At 38.0% G+C, this 16,669-nt stretch overlaps 13 non-coding genes and 2 pseudogenes across 13 annotated transcripts; all 15 read left to right on the top strand.

The window, feature by feature from the left end:
- Positions 1–850: 850 nt before the first annotated feature.
- Positions 851–969, top strand: LOC141310055 (5S ribosomal RNA). Its single transcript, XR_012347602.1, has one exon. It is a non-coding gene; the product is annotated as a 5S ribosomal RNA (ribosomal RNA).
- Positions 970–2,337: 1,368 nt separating this feature from the next.
- Positions 2,338–2,456, top strand: LOC141310379 (5S ribosomal RNA). Its single transcript, XR_012347924.1, has one exon. It is a non-coding gene; the product is annotated as a 5S ribosomal RNA (ribosomal RNA).
- A 1,369-nt stretch (positions 2,457–3,825) lies between these two features.
- On the top strand, positions 3,826–3,944 carry LOC141310298 (5S ribosomal RNA). The gene has a single exon (XR_012347843.1). It is a non-coding gene; the product is annotated as a 5S ribosomal RNA (ribosomal RNA).
- Positions 3,945–4,675: 731 nt separating this feature from the next.
- On the top strand, positions 4,676–4,794 carry LOC141309873 (5S ribosomal RNA). The gene has a single exon (XR_012347420.1). It is a non-coding gene; the product is annotated as a 5S ribosomal RNA (ribosomal RNA).
- Positions 4,795–4,878: 84 nt separating this feature from the next.
- On the top strand, positions 4,879–4,997 carry LOC141310054 (5S ribosomal RNA). The gene has a single exon (XR_012347601.1). It is a non-coding gene; the product is annotated as a 5S ribosomal RNA (ribosomal RNA).
- A 1,376-nt stretch (positions 4,998–6,373) lies between these two features.
- On the top strand, positions 6,374–6,492 carry LOC141310053 (5S ribosomal RNA). Its single transcript, XR_012347599.1, has one exon. It is a non-coding gene; the product is annotated as a 5S ribosomal RNA (ribosomal RNA).
- Positions 6,493–7,215: 723 nt separating this feature from the next.
- Positions 7,216–7,324, top strand: LOC141310460 (5S ribosomal RNA; annotated as a pseudogene).
- Positions 7,325–7,408: 84 nt separating this feature from the next.
- On the top strand, positions 7,409–7,527 carry LOC141310052 (5S ribosomal RNA). The gene has a single exon (XR_012347598.1). It is a non-coding gene; the product is annotated as a 5S ribosomal RNA (ribosomal RNA).
- A 2,017-nt stretch (positions 7,528–9,544) lies between these two features.
- Positions 9,545–9,663, top strand: LOC141310051 (5S ribosomal RNA). The gene has a single exon (XR_012347597.1). It is a non-coding gene; the product is annotated as a 5S ribosomal RNA (ribosomal RNA).
- A 730-nt stretch (positions 9,664–10,393) lies between these two features.
- LOC141310050 (5S ribosomal RNA) lies at positions 10,394–10,512 on the top strand. The gene has a single exon (XR_012347596.1). It is a non-coding gene; the product is annotated as a 5S ribosomal RNA (ribosomal RNA).
- Positions 10,513–11,887: 1,375 nt separating this feature from the next.
- On the top strand, positions 11,888–12,006 carry LOC141310047 (5S ribosomal RNA). Its single transcript, XR_012347594.1, has one exon. It is a non-coding gene; the product is annotated as a 5S ribosomal RNA (ribosomal RNA).
- Positions 12,007–12,729: 723 nt separating this feature from the next.
- LOC141310459 (5S ribosomal RNA) lies at positions 12,730–12,838 on the top strand (annotated as a pseudogene).
- An 84-nt stretch (positions 12,839–12,922) lies between these two features.
- Positions 12,923–13,041, top strand: LOC141310046 (5S ribosomal RNA). Its single transcript, XR_012347593.1, has one exon. It is a non-coding gene; the product is annotated as a 5S ribosomal RNA (ribosomal RNA).
- Positions 13,042–15,050: 2,009 nt separating this feature from the next.
- LOC141310378 (5S ribosomal RNA) lies at positions 15,051–15,169 on the top strand. Its single transcript, XR_012347923.1, has one exon. It is a non-coding gene; the product is annotated as a 5S ribosomal RNA (ribosomal RNA).
- Positions 15,170–16,538: 1,369 nt separating this feature from the next.
- LOC141310297 (5S ribosomal RNA) lies at positions 16,539–16,657 on the top strand. The gene has a single exon (XR_012347841.1). It is a non-coding gene; the product is annotated as a 5S ribosomal RNA (ribosomal RNA).
- Positions 16,658–16,669: the final 12 nt, after the last annotated feature.

Below are 16,669 nucleotides of genomic sequence, written 5' to 3'. Positions count from 1 at the left end.
AATCTTCTTTTATGTCTCATTCTTTTAACCACTAGTCATCTCTCACAGTTAAATCTGACCCCATTTTAATCTTGTAACTCTGGATGGGAGACCGCCTGGGAATACCAGGTGCTGTAAGCTTTTGCCTTTTCTTCACTATTTATATAATATGCTGGCTTTTAGAAAGACGTGTTTTACCGCTCTATTTATTACAATCATTTAAATGTATTATAGAGTGTTAAGTGTTTTACATGTTTTTTTAGGCCATTTTATTGCTCTTAACATTTTAAGTGTGTGTGTGTCTTAAATAAATGGATGGTTGGCCTGCCATGTGACTAGACACATGACAGGAAGCAGGAAGTACAACTGTATAAGAGAGCAGCATGACAAACAAAGGACAGTCACCAAACTGTTGGATTAAGGAGTTTGCTAATTTTAGAGCTCACCTTTCCATTCACCACCTGCAAACTTTGGATTACACTTTCTGTGGATTGTATATACAATGGTGGACACTCACATTGGACTTATCAACACACTAGGATTCTTGGACTGTTTTTAGGGTATGGACAAATGAACTGTATTCTTTTAACAGCATTTACCTAGTTTTATCGTGTTGTTTTAAAGTCTTTTATGTTAACCTTGTATATAAACCAAATCTATTTAAACCAATCTTCTTTTATGTCTCATTCTTTTAACCACTACTCATCTCTCACAGTTAAATCTGACCCCATTTTAATCTTGTAACTCTGGATGGGAGACCGCCTGGGAATACCAGGTGCTGTAAGCTTTTGCCTTTTCTTCACTATTTATATAATATGCTGGCTTTTACGGAGGCTGATCTTTAAATAGCCCACTTTTTGGAGCAGCCCTCGCTTACGGCCATACTGCGCTGAGACCGCCCGATCTCGTCTGATCTCGGAAGCAAAGCAGCGTCGGGCCTGGTTAGTACTTGGATGGGAGACCGCCTGGGAATACCAGGTGCTGTAAGCTTTTGCCTTTTCTTCACTATTTATATAATATGCTGGCTTTTAGAAAGACGTGTTTTACCGCTCTATTTATTACAATCATTTAAATGTATTATAGAGTGTTAAGTGTTTTACATGTTTTTTAGGCCATTTTATTACTCTTAACATTTTAAGTGTGTGTGTGTCTTTAATAAATGGATGGTTGGCCTGCCATGTGACTAGACACATGACAGGAAGCAGGAAGTACAACTGTATAAGAGAGCAGCATGACAAAAAAAGTCACCAAACTGTTGGATTAAGGAGTTGCTAATTTTAGAGCTCACCTTTCCATTCACCACCTGCAAACTTTGGATTACACTTTCTGTGGATTGTATATACAATGGTGGACACTCACATTGGACTTATCAACACACTGGGATTCTTGGACTGTTTTTAGGGTATGGACAAATGAACTGTATTCTTTTAACAGCATTTACCTAGTTTTATCGTGTTGTTTTAAAGTCTTTTATGTGAACCTTGTATATAAACCAAATCTATTTAAACCAATCTTCTTTTATGTCTCATTCTTTTAACCACTAGTCATCTCTCACAGTTAAATCTGACCCCATTTTAATCTTGTAACTCTGGAAGGGAGACCGCCTGGGAATACCAGGTGCTGTAAGCTTTTGCCTTTTCTTCACTATTTATATAATATGCTGGCTTTTAGAAAGACGTGTTTTACCGCTCTATTTATTACAATCATTTAAATGTATTATAGAGTGTTAAGTGTTTTACATGTTTTTTTAGGCCATTTTATTGCTCTTAACATTTTAAGTGTGTGTGTGTCTTAAATAAATGGATGGTTGGCCTGCCATGTGACTAGACACATGACAGGAAGCAGGAAGTACAACTGTATAAGAGAGCAGCATGACAAACAAAGGACAGTCACCAAACTGTTGGATTAAGGAGTTTGCTAATTTTAGAGCTCACCTTTCCATTCACCACCTGCAAACTTTGGATTACACTTTCTGTGGATTGTATATACAATGGTGGACACTCACATTGGACTTATCAACACACTAGGATTCTTGGACTGTTTTTAGGGTATGGACAAATGAACTGTATTCTTTTAACAGCATTTACCTAGTTTTATCGTGTTGTTTTAAAGTCTTTTATGTGAACCTTGTATATAAACCAAATCTATTTAAACCAATCTTCTTTTATGTCTCATTCTTTTAACCACTACTCATCTCTCACAGTTAAATCTGACCCCATTTTAATCTTGTAACTCTGGATGGGAGACCGCCTGGGAATACCAGGTGCTGTAAGCTTTTGCCTTTTCTTCACTATTTATATAATATGCTGGCTTTTACGGAGGCTGATCTTTAAATAGCCCACTTTTTGGAGCGCCCTCGCTTACGGCCATACTGCGCTGAGACCGCCCGATCTCGTCTGATCTCGGAAGCAATGCAGCGTCGGGCCTGGTTAGTACTTGGATGGGAGACCGCCTGGGAATACCAGGTGCTGTAAGCTTTTGCCTTTTCTTCACTATTTATATAATATGCTGGCTTTTAGAAAGACTTGTTTTACCGCTCTATTTATTACAATCATTTAAATGTATTATAGAGTGTTAAGTGTTTTACATGTTTTTTAGGCCATTTTATTACTCTTAACATTTTAAGTGTGTGTGTGTCTTTAATAAATGGATGGTTGGCCTGCCATGTGACTAGACACATGACAGGAAGCAGGAAGTACAACTGTATAAGAGAGCAGCATGACAAAAAAAGTCACCAAACTGTTGGATTAAGGAGTTGCTAATTTTAGAGCTCACCTTTCCATTCACCACCTGCAAACTTTGGATTACACTTTCTGTGGATTGTATATACAATGGTGGACACTCACATTGGACTTATCAACACACTGGGATTCTTGGACTGTTTTTAGGGTATGGACAAATGAACTGTATTCTTTTAACAGCATTTACCTAGTTTTATCGTGTTGTTTTAAAGTCTTTTATGTGAACCTTGTATAAAAACCAAATCTATTTAAACCAATCTTCTTTTATGTCTCATTCTTTTAACCACTAGTCATCTCTCACAGTTAATTCTGACCCCATTTTAATGTTGTAACTCTGGATGGGAGACCGCCTGGGAATACCAGGTGCTGTAAACTTTTGCCTTTTCTTCACTATTTATATAATATGCTGGCTTTTAGAAAGACGTGTTTTACCGCTCTATTTATTACAATCATTTAAATGTATTATAGAGTGTTAAGTGTTTTACATGTTTTTTTAGGCCATTTTATTGCTCTTAACATTTTAAGTGTGTGTGTGTCTTAAATAAATGGATGGTTGGCCTGCCATGTGACTAGACACATGACAGGAAGCAGGAAGTACAACTGTATAAGAGAGCAGCATGACAAACAAAGGACAGTCACCAAACTGTTGGATTAAGGAGTTTGCTAATTTTAGAGCTCACCTTTCCATTCACCACCTGCAAACTTTGGATTACACTTTCTGTGGATTGTATATACAATGGTGGACACTCACATTGGACTTATCAACACACTAGGATTCTTGGACTGTTTTTAGGGTATGGACAAATGAACTGTATTCTTTTAACAGCATTTACCTAGTTTTATCGTGTTGTTTTAAAGTCTTTTATGTTAACCTTGTATATAAACCAAATCTATTTAAACCAATCTTCTTTTATGTCTCATTCTTTTAACCACTACTCATCTCTCACAGTTAAATCTGACCCCATTTTAATCTTGTAACTCTGGATGGGAGACCGCCTGGGAATACCAGGTGCTGTAAGCTTTTGCCTTTTCTTCACTATTTATATAATATGCTGGCTTTTACGGAGGCTGATCTTTAAATAGGCCACTTTTTGGAGCAGCCCTCGCTTACGGCCATACCGCGCTGAGACCGCCCAATCTCGTCTGATCTCGGAAGCAAAGCAGCGTCGGGCCTGGTTAGTACTTGGATGGGAGACCGCCTGGGAATACCAGGTGCTGTAAGCTTTTGCCTTTTCTTCACTATTTATATAATATGCTGGCTTTTAGAAAGACGTGTTTTACCGCTCTATTTATTACAATCATTTAAATGTATTATAGAGTGTTAAGTGTTTTACATGTTTTTTTAGGCCATTTTATTGCTCTTAACATTTTAAGTGTGTGTGTGTCTTAAATAAATGGATGGTTGGCCTGCCATGTGACTAGACACATGACAGGAAGCAGGAAGTACAACTGTATAAGAGAGCAGCATGACATACAAAGGACAGTCACCAAACTGTTGGATTAAGGAGTTTGCTAATTTTAGAGCTCACCTTTCCATTCACCACCTGCAAACTTTGGATTACACTTTCTGTGGATTGTATATACAATGGTGGACACTCACATTGGACTTATCAACACACTGGGATTCTTGGACTGTTTTTAGGGTATGGACAAATGAACTGTATTCTTTTAACAGCATTTACCTAGTTTTATCGTGTTGTTTTAAAGTCTTTTTATGTGAACCTTGTATATAAACCAAATCTATTTAAACCAATCTTCTTTTATGTCTCATTCTTTTAACCACTAGTCATCTCTCACAGTTAAATCTGACCCCATTTTAATCTTGTAACTCTGGATGGGAGACCGCCTGGGAATACCAGGTGCTGTAAGCTTTTGCCTTTTCTTCACTATTTATATAATATGATGGCTTTTACGGAGGCTGATCTATAAATAGCCCACTTTTTGGAGCAGTACTCGCTTACGGCCATACTGCGCTGAGAGCGCCCGATCTCGTCTGATCTCGGAAGCAAAGCAGCGTCGGGCCTGGTTAGTACTTAGATGGGAGACCGCCTGGGAATACCAGGTGCTGTAAGCTTTTGCCTTTTCTTCACTATTTATATAATATGCTGGCTTTTACGGAGGCTGATCTTTAAATAGCCCACTTTTTGGAGCAGCCCTCGCTTACGGCCATACTGCGCTGAGACCGCCCGATCTCGTCTGATCTCGGAAGCAAAGCAGCGTCGGGCCTGGTTAGTACTTGGATGGGAGACCGCCTGGGAATACCAGGTGCTGTAAGCTTTTGCCTTTTCTTCACTATTTATATAATATGCTGGCTTTTAGAAAGACGTGTTTTACCGCTCTATTTATTACAATCATTTAAATGTATTATAGAGTGTTAAGTGTTTTACATGTTTTTTTAGGCCATTTTATTGCTCTTAACATTTTAAGTGTGTGTGTGTCTTAAATAAATGGATGGTTGGCCTGCCATGTGACTAGACACATGACAGGAAGCAGGAAGTACAACTGTATAAGAGAGCAGCATGACAAACAAAGGACAGTCACCAAACTGTTGGATTAAGGAGTTTGCTAATTTTAGAGCTCACCTTTCCATTCACCACCTGCAAACTTTGGATTACACTTTCTGTGGATTGTATATACAATGGTGGACACTCACATTGGACTTATCAACACACTGGGATTCTTGGACTGTTTTTAGGGTATGGACAAATGAACTGTATTCTTTTAACAGCATTTACCTAGTTTTATCGTGTTGTTTTAAAGTCTTTTATGTGAACCTTGTATATAAACCAAATCTATTTAAACCAATCTTCTTTTATGTCTCATTCTTTTAACCACTAGTCATCTCTCACAGTTAAATCTGACCCCATTTTAATCTTGTAACTCTGGATGGGAGACCGCCTGGGAATACCAGGTGCTGTAAGCTTTTGCCTTTTCTTCACTATTTATATAATATGCTGGCTTTTAGAAAGACGTGTTTTACCGCTCTATTTATTACAATCATTTAAATGTATTATAGAGTGTTAAGTGTTTTACATGTTTTTTTAGGCCATTTTATTGCTCTTAACATTTTAAGTGTGTGTGTGTCTTAAATAAATGGATGGTTGGCCTGCCATGTGACTAGACACATGACAGGAAGCAGGAAGTACAACTGTATAAGAGAGCAGCATGACAAACAAAGGACAGTCACCAAACTGTTGGATTAAGGAGTTTGCTAATTTTAGAGCTCACCTTTCCATTCACCACCTGCAAACTTTGGATTACACTTTCTGTGGATTGTATATACAATGGTGGACACTCACATTGGACTTATCAACACACTAGGATTCTTGGACTGTTTTTAGGGTATGGACAAATGAACTGTATTCTTTTAACAGCATTTACCTAGTTTTATCGTGTTGTTTTAAAGTCTTTTATGTTAACCTTGTATATAAACCAAATCTATTTAAACCAATCTTCTTTTATGTCTCATTCTTTTAACCACTACTCATCTCTCACAGTTAAATCTGACCCCATTTTAATCTTGTAACTCTGGATGGGAGACCGCCTGGGAATACCAGGTGCTGTAAGCTTTTGCCTTTTCTTCACTATTTATATAATATGCTGGCTTTTACGGAGGCTGATCTTTAAATAGCCCACTTTTTGGAGCAGCCCTCGCTTACGGCCATACTGCGCTGAGACCGCCCGATCTCGTCTGATCTCGGAAGCAAAGCAGCGTCGGGCCTGGTTAGTACTTGGATGGGAGACCGCCTGGGAATACCAGGTGCTGTAAGCTTTTGCCTTTTCTTCACTATTTATATAATATGCTGGCTTTTAGAAAGACGTGTTTTACCGCTCTATTTATTACAATCATTTAAATGTATTATAGAGTGTTAAGTGTTTTACATGTTTTTTAGGCCATTTTATTACTCTTAACATTTTAAGTGTGTGTGTGTCTTTAATAAATGGATGGTTGGCCTGCCATGTGACTAGACACATGACAGGAAGCAGGAAGTACAACTGTATAAGAGAGCAGCATGACAAAAAAAGTCACCAAACTGTTGGATTAAGGAGTTGCTAATTTTAGAGCTCACCTTTCCATTCACCACCTGCAAACTTTGGATTACACTTTCTGTGGATTGTATATACAATGGTGGACACTCACATTGGACTTATCAACACACTGGGATTCTTGGACTGTTTTTAGGGTATGGACAAATGAACTGTATTCTTTTAACAGCATTTACCTAGTTTTATCGTGTTGTTTTAAAGTCTTTTATGTGAACCTTGTATAAAAACCAAATCTATTTAAACCAATCTTCTTTTATGTCTCATTCTTTTAACCACTAGTCATCTCTCACAGTTAATTCTGACCCCATTTTAATGTTGTAACTCTGGATGGGAGACCGCCTGGGAATACCAGGTGCTGTAAACTTTTGCCTTTTCTTCACTATTTATATAATATGATGGCTTTTACGGAGGCTGATCTATAAATAACCCACTTTTTGGAGCAGTCCTCGCTTACGGCCATACTGCGCTGAGTGCGCCCGATCTCGGAAGCAAAGCAGCGTCGGGCCTGGTTAGTACTTGGATGGGAGACCCCCTGGGAATACCAGGTGCTGTAAGCTTTTGCCTTTTCTTCACTATTTATATAATAAGATGGCTTTTACGGAGGCTGATCTATAAATAGCCCACTTTTTGGAGCAGTACTCGCTTACGGCCATACTGCGCTGAGACCGCCCGATCTCGTCTGATCTCGGAAGCAAAGCAGCGTCGGGCCTGGTTAGTACTTGGATGGGAGACCGCCTGGGAATACCAGGTGCTGTAAGCTTTTGCCTTTTCTTCACTATTTATATAATATGCTGGCTTTTAGAAAGACGTGTTTTACCGCTCTATTTATTACAATCATTTAAATGTATTATAGAGTGTTAAGTGTTTTACATGTTTTTTAGGCCATTTTATTACTCTTAACATTTTAAGTGTGTGTGTGTGTCTTTAATAAATGGATGGTTGGCCTGCCATGTGACTAGACACATGACAGGAAGCAGGAAGTACAACTGCATAAGAGAGCAGCATGACAAAAAAAGTCACCAAACTGTTGGATTAAGGAGTTGCTAATTTTAGAGCTCACCTTTCCATTCACCACCTGCAAACTTTGGATTACACTTTCTGTGGATTGTATATACAATGGTGGACACTCACATTGGATTTATCAACACACTGGGATTCTTGGACTGTTTTTAGGGTATGGACAAATGAACTGTATTCTTTTAACAGCATTTACCTAGTTTTATCGTGTTGTTTTAAAGTCTTTTATGTGAACCTTGTATATAAACCAAATCTATTTAAACCAATCTTCTTTTATGTCTCATTCTTTTAACCACTAGTCATCTCTCACAGTTAAATCTGACCCCATTTTAATCTTGTAACTCTGGATGGGAGACCGCCTGGGAATACCAGGTGCTGTAAGCTTTTGCCTTTTCTTCACTATTTATATAATATGCTGGCTTTTAGAAAGACGTGTTTTACCGCTCTATTTATTACAATCATTTAAATGTATTATAGAGTGTTAAGTGTTTTACATGTTTTTTTAGGCCATTTTATTGCTCTTAACATTTTAAGTGTGTGTGTGTCTTAAATAAATGGATGGTTGGCCTGCCATGTGACTAGACACATGACAGGAAGCAGGAAGTACAACTGTATAAGAGAGCAGCATGACAAACAAAGGACAGTCACCAAACTGTTGGATTAAGGAGTTTGCTAATTTTAGAGCTCACCTTTCCATTCACCACCTGCAAACTTTGGATTACACTTTCTGTGGATTGTATATACAATGGTGGACACTCACATTGGACTTATCAACACACTGGGATTCTTGGACTGTTTTTAGGGTATGGACAAATGAACTGTATTCTTTTAACAGCATTTACCTAGTTTTATCGTGTTGTTTTAAAGTCTTTTATGTGAACCTTGTATATAAACCAAATCTATTTAAACCAATCTTCTTTTATGTCTCATTCTTTTAACCACTAGTCATCTCTCACAGTTAAATCTGACCCCATTTTAATCTTGTAACTCTGGATGGGAGACCGCCTGGGAATACCAGGTGCTGTAAGCTTTTGCCTTTTCTTCACTATTTATATAATATGCTGGCTTTTAGAAAGACGTGTTTTACCGCTCTATTTATTACAATCATTTAAATGTATTATAGAGTGTTAAGTGTTTTACATGTTTTTTTAGGCCATTTTATTGCTCTTAACATTTTAAGTGTGTGTGTGTCTTAAATAAATGGATGGTTGGCCTGCCATGTGACTAGACACATGACAGGAAGCAGGAAGTACAACTGTATAAGAGAGCAGCATGACAAACAAAGGACAGTCACCAAACTGTTGGATTAAGGAGTTTGCTAATTTTAGAGCTCACCTTTCCATTCACCACCTGCAAACTTTGGATTACACTTTTTGTGGATTGTATATACAATGGTGGACACTCACATTTGACTTATCAACACACTAGGATTCTTGGACTGTTTTTAGGGTATGGACAAATGAACTGTATTCTTTTAACAGCATTTACCTAGTTTTATCGTGTTGTTTTAAAGTCTTTTATGTTAACCTTGTATATAAACCAAATCTATTTAAACCAATCTTCTTTTATGTGTCATTCTTTTAACCACTACTCATCTCTCACAGTTAAATCTGACCCCATTTTAATCTTGTAACTCTGGATGGGAGACCGCCTGGGAATACCAGGTGCTGTAAGCTTTTGCCTTTTCTTCACTATTTATATAATATGCTGGCTTTTACGGAGGCTGATCTTTAAATAGCCCACTTTTTGGAGCAGCCCTCGCTTACGGCCATACTGCGCTGAGACCGCCCGATCTCGTCTGATCTCGGAAGCAAAGCAGCGTCGGGCCTGGTTAGTACTTGGATGGGAGACCGCCTGGGAATACCAGGTGCTGTAAGCTTTTGCCTTTTCTTCACTATTTATATAATATGCTGGCTTTTAGAAAGACGTGTTTTACCGCTCTATTTATTACAATCATTTAAATGTATTATAGAGTGTTAAGTGTTTTACATGTTTTTTTAGGCCATTTTATTGCTCTTAACATTTTAAGTGTGTGTGTGTCTTAAATAAATGGATGGTTGGCCTGCCATGTGACTAGACACATGACAGGAAGCAGGAAGTACAACTGTATAAGAGAGCAGCATGACAAACAAAGGACAGTCACCAAACTGTTGGATTAAGGAGTTTGCTAATTTTAGAGCTCACCTTTCCATTCACCACCTGCAAACTTTGGATTACACTTTCTGTGGATTGTATATACAATGGTGGACACTCACATTGGACTTATCAACACACTAGGATTCTTGGACTGTTTTTAGGGTATGGACAAATGAACTGTATTCTTTTAACAGCATTTACCTAGTTTTATCGTGTTGTTTTAAAGTCTTTTATGTTAACCTTGTATATAAACCAAATCTATTTAAACCAATCTTCTTTTATGTCTCATTCTTTTAACCACTACTCATCTCTCACAGTTAAATCTGACCCCATTTTAATCTTGTAACTCTGGATGGGAGACCGCCTGGGAATACCAGGTGCTGTAAGCTTTTGCCTTTTCTTCACTATTTATATAATATGCTGGCTTTTACGGAGGCTGATCTTTAAATAGCCCACTTTTTGGAGCAGCCCTCGCTTACGGCCATACTGCGCTGAGACCGCCCGATCTCGTCTGATCTCGGAAGCAAAGCAGCGTCGGGCCTGGTTAGTACTTGGATGGGAGACCGCCTGGGAATACCAGGTGCTGTAAGCTTTTGCCTTTTCTTCACTATTTATATAATATGCTGGCTTTTAGAAAGACGTGTTTTACCGCTCTATTTATTACAATCATTTAAATGTATTATAGAGTGTTAAGTGTTTTACATGTTTTTTAGGCCATTTTATTACTCTTAACATTTTAAGTGTGTGTGTGTCTTTAATAAATGGATGGTTGGCCTGCCATGTGACTAGACACATGACAGGAAGCAGGAAGTACAACTGTATAAGAGAGCAGCATGACAAACAAAGGACAGTCACCAAACTGTTGGATTAAGGAGTTTGCTAATTTTAGAGCTCACCTTTCCATTCACCACCTGCAAACTTTGGATTACACTTTCTGTGGATTGTATATACAATGGTGGACACTCACATTGGACTTATCAACACACTGGGATTCTTGGACTGTTTTTAGGGTATGGACAAATGAACTGTATTCTTTTAACAGCATTTACCTAGTTTTATCGTGTTGTTTTAAAGTCTTTTATGTGAACCTTGTATATAAACCAAATCTATTTAAACCAATCTTCTTTTATGTCTCATTCTTTTAACCACTAGTCATCTCTCACAGTTAAATCTGACCCCATTTTAATCTTGTAACTCTGGATGGGAGACCGCCTGGGAATACCAGGTGCTGTAAGCTTTTGCCTTTTCTTCACTATTTATATAATATGCTGGCTTTTAGAAAGACGTGTTTTACCGCTCTATTTATTACAATCATTTAAATGTATTATAGAGTGTTAAGTGTTTTACATGTTTTTTTAGGCCATTTTATTGCTCTTAACATTTTAAGTGTGTGTGTGTCTTAAATAAATGGATGGTTGGCCTGCCATGTGACTAGACACATGACAGGAAGCAGGAAGTACAACTGTATAAGAGAGCAGCATGACAAACAAAGGACAGTCACCAAACTGTTGGATTAAGGAGTTTGCTAATTTTAGAGCTCACCTTTCCATTCACCACCTGCAAACTTTGGATTACACTTTCTGTGGATTGTATATACAATGGTGGACACTCACATTGGACTTATCAACACACTAGGATTCTTGGACTGTTTTTAGGGTATGGACAAATGAACTGTATTCTTTTAACAGCATTTACCTAGTTTTATCGTGTTGTTTTAAAGTCTTTTATGTTAACCTTGTATATAAACCAAATCTATTTAAACCAATCTTCTTTTATGTCTCATTCTTTTAACCACTACTCATCTCTCACAGTTAAATCTGACCCCATTTTAATCTTGTAACTCTGGATGGGAGACCGCCTGGGAATACCAGGTGCTGTAAGCTTTTGCCTTTTCTTCACTATTTATATAATATGCTGGCTTTTACGGAGGCTGATCTTTAAATAGCCCACTTTTTGGAGCAGCCCTCGCTTACGGCCATACTGCGCTGAGACCGCCCGATCTCGTCTGATCTCGGAAGCAAAGCAGCGTCGGGCCTGGTTAGTACTTGGATGGGAGACCGCCTGGGAATACCAGGTGCTGTAAGCTTTTGCCTTTTCTTCACTATTTATATAATATGCTGGCTTTTAGAAAGACGTGTTTTACCGCTCTATTTATTACAATCATTTAAATGTATTATAGAGTGTTAAGTGTTTTACATGTTTTTTAGGCCATTTTATTACTCTTAACATTTTAAGTGTGTGTGTGTCTTTAATAAATGGATGGTTGGCCTGCCATGTGACTAGACACATGACAGGAAGCAGGAATTACAACTGTATAAGAGAGCAGCATGACAAAAAAAGTCACCAAACTGTTGGATTAAGGAGTTGCTAATTTTAGAGCTCACCTTTCCATTCACCACCTGCAAACTTTGGATTACACTTTCTGTGGATTGTATATACAATGGTGGACACTCACATTGGACTTATCAACACACTGGGATTCTTGGACTGTTTTTAGGGTATGGACAAATGAACTGTATTCTTTTAACAGCATTTACCTAGTTTTATCGTGTTGTTTTAAAGTCTTTTATGTGAACCTTGTATAAAAACCAAATCTATTTAAACCAATCTTCTTTTATGTCTCATTCTTTTAACCACTAGTCATCTCTCACAGTTAATTCTGACCCCATTTTAATGTTGTAACTCTGGATGGGAGACCGCCTGGGAATACCAGGTGCTGTAAACTTTTGCCTTTTCTTCACTATTTATATAATATGATGGCTTTTACGGAGGCTGATCTATAAATAACCCACTTTTTGGAGCAGTCCTCGCTTACGGCCATACTGCGCTGAGTGCGCCCGATCTCGGAAGCAAAGCAGCGTCGGGCCTGGTTAGTACTTGGATGGGAGACCCCCTGGGAATACCAGGTGCTGTAAGCTTTTGCCTTTTCTTCACTATTTATATAATAAGATGGCTTTTACGGAGGCTGATCTATAAATAGCCCACTTTTTGGAGCAGTACTCGCTTACGGCCATACTGCGCTGAGACCGCCCGATCTCGTCTGATCTCGGAAGCAAAGCAGCGTCGGGCCTGGTTAGTACTTGGATGGGAGACCGCCTGGGAATACCAGGTGCTGTAAGCTTTTGCCTTTTCTTCACTATTTATATAATATGCTGGCTTTTAGAAAGACGTGTTTTACCGCTCTATTTATTACAATCATTTAAATGTATTATAGAGTGTTAAGTGTTTTACATGTTTTTTAGGCCATTTTATTACTCTTAACATTTTAAGTGTGTGTGTGTGTCTTTAATAAATGGATGGTTGGCCTGCCATGTGACTAGACACATGACAGGAAGCAGGAAGTACAACTGTATAAGAGAGCAGCATGACAAAAAAAGTCACCAAACTGTTGGATTAAGGAGTTGCTAATTTTAGAGCTCACCTTTCCATTCACCACCTGCAAACTTTGGATTACACTTTCTGTGGATTGTATATACAATGGTGGACACTCACATTGGATTTATCAACACACTGGGATTCTTGGACTGTTTTTAGGGTATGGACAAATGAACTGTATTCTTTTAACAGCATTTACCTAGTTTTATCGTGTTGTTTTAAAGTCTTTTATGTGAACCTTGTATATAAACCAAATCTATTTAAACCAATCTTCTTTTATGTCTCATTCTTTTAACCACTAGTCATCTCTCACAGTTAAATCTGACCCCATTTTAATCTTGTAACTCTGGATGGGAGACCGCCTGGGAATACCAGGTGCTGTAAGCTTTTGCCTTTTCTTCACTATTTATATAATATGCTGGCTTTTAGAAAGACGTGTTTTACCGCTCTATTTATTACAATCATTTAAATGTATTATAGAGTGTTAAGTGTTTTACATGTTTTTTAGGCCATTTTATTACTCTTAACATTTTAAGTGTGTGTGTGTCTTTAATAAATGGATGGTTGGCCTGCCATGTGACTAGACACATGACAGGAAGCAGGAAGTACAACTGTATAAGAGAGCAGCATGACAAAAAAAGTCACCAAACTGTTGGATTAAGGAGTTGCTAATTTTAGAGCTCACCTTTCCATTCACCACCTGCAAACTTTGGATTACACTTTCTGTGGATTGTATATACAATGGTGGACACTCACATTGGACTTATCAACACACTGGGATTCTTGGACTGTTTTTAGGGTATGGACAAATGAACTGTATTCTTTTAACAGCATTTACCTAGTTTTATCGTGTTGTTTTAAAGTCTTTTATGTGAACCTTGTATATAAACCAAATCTATTTAAACCAATCTTCTTTTATGTCTCATTCTTTTAACCACTAGTCATCTCTCACAGTTAAATCTGACCCCATTTTAATCTTGTAACTCTGGAAGGGAGACCGCCTGGGAATACCAGGTGCTGTAAGCTTTTGCCTTTTCTTCACTATTTATATAATATGCTGGCTTTTAGAAAGACGTGTTTTACCGCTCTATTTATTACAATCATTTAAATGTATTATAGAGTGTTAAGTGTTTTACATGTTTTTTTAGGCCATTTTATTGCTCTTAACATTTTAAGTGTGTGTGTGTCTTAAATAAATGGATGGTTGGCCTGCCATGTGACTAGACACATGACAGGAAGCAGGAAGTACAACTGTATAAGAGAGCAGCATGACAAACAAAGGACAGTCACCAAACTGTTGGATTAAGGAGTTTGCTAATTTTAGAGCTCACCTTTCCATTCACCACCTGCAAACTTTGGATTACACTTTCTGTGGATTGTATATACAATGGTGGACACTCACATTGGACTTATCAACACACTAGGATTCTTGGACTGTTTTTAGGGTATGGACAAATGAACTGTATTCTTTTAACAGCATTTACCTAGTTTTATCATGTTGTTTTAAAGTCTTTTATGTTAACCTTGTATATAAACCAAATCTATTTAAACCAATCTTCTTTTATGTCTCATTCTTTTAACCACTACTCATCTCTCACAGTTAAATCTGACCCCATTTTAATCTTGTAACTCTGGATGGGAGACCGCCTGGGAATACCAGGTGCTGTAAGCTTTTGCCTTTTCTTCACTATTTATATAATATGCTGGCTTTTACGGAGGCTGATCTTTAAATAGCCCACTTTTTGGAGCGCCCTCGCTTACGGCCATACTGCGCTGAGACCGCCCGATCTCGTCTGATCTCGGAAGCAATGCAGCGTCGGGCCTGGTTAGTACTTGGATGGGAGACCGCCTGGGAATACCAGGTGCTGTAAGCTTTTGCCTTTTCTTCACTATTTATATAATATGCTGGCTTTTAGAAAGACTTGTTTTACCGCTCTATTTATTACAATCATTTAAATGTATTATAGAGTGTTAAGTGTTTTACATGTTTTTTAGGCCATTTTATTACTCTTAACATTTTAAGTGTGTGTGTGTCTTTAATAAATGGATGGTTGGCCTGCCATGTGACTAGACACATGACAGGAAGCAGGAAGTACAACTGTATAAGAGAGCAGCATGACAAAAAAAGTCACCAAACTGTTGGATTAAGGAGTTGCTAATTTTAGAGCTCACCTTTCCATTCACCACCTGCAAACTTTGGATTACACTTTCTGTGGATTGTATATACAATGGTGGACACTCACATTGGACTTATCAACACACTGGGATTCTTGGACTGTTTTTAGGGTATGGACAAATGAACTGTATTCTTTTAACAGCATTTACCTAGTTTTATCGTGTTGTTTTAAAGTCTTTTATGTGAACCTTGTATAAAAACCAAATCTATTTAAACCAATCTTCTTTTATGTCTCATTCTTTTAACCACTAGTCATCTCTCACAGTTAATTCTGACCCCATTTTAATGTTGTAACTCTGGATGGGAGACCGCCTGGGAATACCAGGTGCTGTAAACTTTTGCCTTTTCTTCACTATTTATATAATATGCTGGCTTTTAGAAAGACGTGTTTTACCGCTCTATTTATTACAATCATTTAAATGTATTATAGAGTGTTAAGTGTTTTACATGTTTTTTTAGGCCATTTTATTGCTCTTAACATTTTAAGTGTGTGTGTGTCTTAAATAAATGGATGGTTGGCCTGCCATGTGACTAGACACATGACAGGAAGCAGGAAGTACAACTGTATAAGAGAGCAGCATGACAAACAAAGGACAGTCACCAAACTGTTGGATTAAGGAGTTTGCTAATTTTAGAGCTCACCTTTCCATTCACCACCTGCAAACTTTGGATTACACTTTCTGTGGATTGTATATACAATGGTGGACACTCACATTGGACTTATCAACACACTAGGATTCTTGGACTGTTTTTAGGGTATGGACAAATGAACTGTATTCTTTTAACAGCATTTACCTAGTTTTATCGTGTTGTTTTAAAGTCTTTTATGTTAACCTTGTATATAAACCAAATCTATTTAAACCAATCTTCTTTTATGTCTCATTCTTTTAACCACTACTCATCTCTCACAGTTAAATCTGACCCCATTTTAATCTTGTAACTCTGGATGGGAGACCGCCTGGGAATACCAGGTGCTGTAAGCTTTTGCCTTTTCTTCACTATTTATATAATATGCTGGCTTTTACGGAGGCTGATCTTTAAATAGGCCACTTTTTGGAGCAGCCCTCGCTTACGGCCATACCGCGCTGAGACCGCCCAATCTCGTCTGATCTCGGAAGCAAAGCAGCGTCGGGCCTGGTTAGTACTTGGATGGGAGACCGCCTGGGAATACCAGGTGCTGTAAGCTTTTGCCTTTTCT

This window comes from Garra rufa, unplaced genomic scaffold, assembly GCF_049309525.1.
Source record: "Garra rufa unplaced genomic scaffold, GarRuf1.0 hap1_unplaced_003, whole genome shotgun sequence".
NCBI lineage: Eukaryota > Metazoa > Chordata > Actinopteri > Cypriniformes > Cyprinidae > Garra > Garra rufa.
Note: the sequence above shows the minus strand (reverse complement) of the source record. Positions and strands in the feature narration are given on the sequence as shown.